Below are 3,284 nucleotides of genomic sequence, written 5' to 3'. Positions count from 1 at the left end.
AGGTAAATGTTTCTGAATTATTATTAATATCACTCTCTCTTTAGAATGTCGTCTTATGTTGGTTGCATTATTAGTTTGAACGCGGTTTTGTCAGTACACTGGAATTCATTTTATTGGCCTTGAAAGGATGACAGGCTCCTGGTGTGTTAATTCAGTGGTCAACGAGGCTGGTGTGTTAATTCAGTGGTCAATGAGGCTTACTCATATTACCATGTAATTATCTTTATAAAACCTAATTATTATCCACTTTTTGTTTCAAAACAGAATATGGTGTCTGAGTTTCGAAATCACAAGACATCTGAAGAAGATTGCTGGGAAAGATTATACATTCTCGCAAATGAATATTTAATATTTTCCATATTAATAAATTATATTTGTTTTGTTTACAATTACTTGATTTTGAATTTCAAGAAGAGGATCAAGACATTAAGGAGAGGGAGGGGTTGGAGGGGGGTGGGGGGGGTAGGTGTGCTCCCCCAATGACCCATCACCCCCTCATACCATCCCTCCCCATGTGTGTGTGTGGGGAAGGGTGGGGGTGGGATGAGGGAGGTGGTGGGTCAAAGGTGGGGGCGCACAGGGGGGATGAGGGGGGTGGGGCTTGTGTGGGCGGGGCTTCGGTGGGAGGGGTGTGTGTGGGTGGGGCTTATGTGGGCAGGGTTTATGTGGGCAGGGTTTATGTGGGTGGAGCTTGTGTGGGAGGGGTGAATGTGGATGAGGCTTATGTGGATGAGGTTTGTGTGGATAAATGGATGGGTGGAGAGATGGGTGGATGAGTGGAGCTTGTGTGGATGGATGGATAATTTTTTAATTAAATAAACATGTTGTGTGTGGGGAACTAATTAACTAATCACTAATTATGTGAATATGATGAATATGGGTGGAGCTTGTGTGGGGTTTGTGTGTGTGGAGCTTGTGTGGGGTGGAGTTTTTGTGTGTGTGGGGTTTGTGTGGAGCTTGTGTGGGTGGGGTTTATATGGGTGGGTTTTGTGTGGGTGGAGTCAAAAAGGGGCGCAGTCAAAAAATTTCAATTTATTGGAGCTTGTGAGGGGTTTGTGTGGAGCTTGTGTGGGGTTTGTGTGGGCGGGGCTTGTGTGGGGTTTGTGTGGGTGGAGTCAAAAAGGGGCGGAGTCAAAAAATTTCAATTTATCTTTGTCTTTTGTAATTCCTGTGAATAAAATGAACCTAAAATCTCTTCCCCTTCCAAATCATATATCTTATAAGTCCAAGGAACCGTATCTATTACATCAACAATTTTAAAAAGCTCGTTGGTCCATCTTTTAATATAACCTTTTTCAAAATGAGATTTCCACCTATATATTCTTACGATATCACCAACTTTGAACTTAGGTTTTCTGACATTAATCTCTTTTTCATATTTTAATTTTGTAAATGTTTCTGATGGTTTCATATTTGTTGACGTGTGAATCGTGTCATTATACTTATCCACAATATCCTGAATAAAAGATGACCATTGTTGTGAACCGAGTTGTGTGAATTTTTTATATAGTCTCACTTTTAAGGTACGATTAAAACGTTCAACAACAACTGCCTTCCCTTCATTAAAGGTACTGTATAATGTAATACTGTTATTTTTTAGAAAATTCATAAATGTCTTGTTATAAAACTCTCTACCCTCATCAGTCCACAATTTTTTAGGTTTTCTCTTACTTTTATTAAATATCTGTTGAAAGGCTAACATAAGAGTATTACCTGTTTTGTTTTTTTTAATGGCACAATCCACGCATATCTACTCCTCAAATCAATAACGGTTAAAGCATACTTGTACCCCTTATCATTATTAAGTTCAATCAAATCAGCAGACCAGATATAATCAACTTCCTTGGAATAAACTTTCCTTCTCTGAAACTTTGTGAATATTGGTTTATGTAATTCATCAGCTAATTGCTCTTCAGTCTTAATAACATCATTAGAGCCTATAAGTTTTTTGAATTTCCAAGACCAAGTTTCAATTTAGCACTGATCATCTTCTTCACAATGAACCGATCAACTTTTTCTCTCAAGGTTGGATTTTGTATCAGAGACAAATTATACAACATTTCTCTATCGGCTTCATGCTTTTCTTCCAACGTTGTGGTATTCCCATAATCAATATCGTGTCTCATGCACACTTCATCAACTCTATTGATAGGCTTACTCCAGAATTTAGGATTGTCTGCCTCATCTAATCTTTTATCCAAGTTTGTGCCTGGACCACAGAAAGAATACCCTGGAAGATGTAATTCCACTGGTATTCCAGTAGTTGTAAATTTACTTCCTGATAAAAACTTTTGTATATCTCCTCCTCGTTTGTGTTTGGAGATAAATTGATTTTTTTTTGAACCACACACCAAACATATTATATACCTTTTTGGTATAACCCTGTTATTTTTACTTTTAATATATGAAATATTTTTAGTATTAGTTTTCTTTTTACATTTGAGACAATAACTCATTTATTTATGTGAAAAATTCCTGCAGAGTGCAAAAACCTTTTTAGTTTCCAACATGCACATTTGAATCTTAATTTTTAAAACATATAGAATCCTTAGAAATGCCTTCACTCTCTCCTCCATTTATTTAAGAAAAAAAAAAATGAAAAACTTGAATTAAAATGAATAGCTTGTCGATGTCAATAGTCTTGAAGAAAATATTTCAAATAGACTTGTCAATTCTTTGTTTTCCTCCTCGGTGGGTTGAGTTATTTTCTGTAATACCACCAATCTTTTTTTAATCTCACTGGTTTCCATATTTTGATATTTATTTTGTCTCGCTCTTTCCTCCCTCTCTTCCCTCTCTCTCTTCTCTCTTTCCTTCCTCCCTCTCTCTCTTCTCTCTTTCCTCCCTCTCTCTTCTCTTTTTCCTCCTTCTCTTTCTTCTCTTTTTCCTCCTTCTCTTTCTTCTCTTTTTCCTCCTTCTCTCTCTTCTCCTTTTCCTCCTCTTCCCTCTCTTCTTCAACTCCTTCCTCATCCCTTATTATCCTTGAATCGCTTACACCCCATAGAATATTATACATATATTCATCAGGATTTCTTGTTATTCCTGTATCCAAAATAATTTTTTTACAACAGGAAACCAATAAAATTTCTTTTGAATTTCTAAAAGAGCCTTACCTTTTCTTAACTTTATAATTTTTTCATTATTTAACATTTTCATTAAATCTAAAGTTGTCGGTTTATCAACATCAGCATAATACCAATCTTTTATTGAAAATACCTCATTCTTATGTTGTAGAACATATTTATTAAAATACCGAATACCCTTTTCTTGAAGGTATGCTTGGA

General features: G+C 36.2%; 1 protein-coding gene across 1 annotated transcript in view; it reads left to right on the top strand.

Moving 5' to 3' along the window:
* Positions 1 to 430, top strand: part of LOC147014934 (polycystin family receptor for egg jelly-like) — a 211,620-nt gene extending 211,190 nt beyond the window's left edge. Inside the window, exons 31-32 of the mRNA XM_085853433.1 lie at positions 1 to 2; positions 265 to 430. The exon at positions 1 to 2 is cut by the window's left edge and continues 56 nt beyond it. The gene's annotated coding sequence lies outside the window, so the exon portion shown is untranslated. The remainder of the gene's footprint in view (positions 3 to 264) is intronic.
* The last annotated feature ends 2,854 nt before the right edge of the window (positions 431 to 3,284 follow it).

This window comes from Eptatretus burgeri, chromosome 13 (genome assembly GCF_056783735.1).
Source record: "Eptatretus burgeri isolate ZD-2024b chromosome 13, Ebu_testis_v1, whole genome shotgun sequence".
NCBI classification, from domain to species: Eukaryota; Metazoa; Chordata; class Myxini; order Myxiniformes; family Myxinidae; genus Eptatretus; species Eptatretus burgeri.
This window is presented reverse-complemented; position numbering and strand designations above follow the sequence as displayed.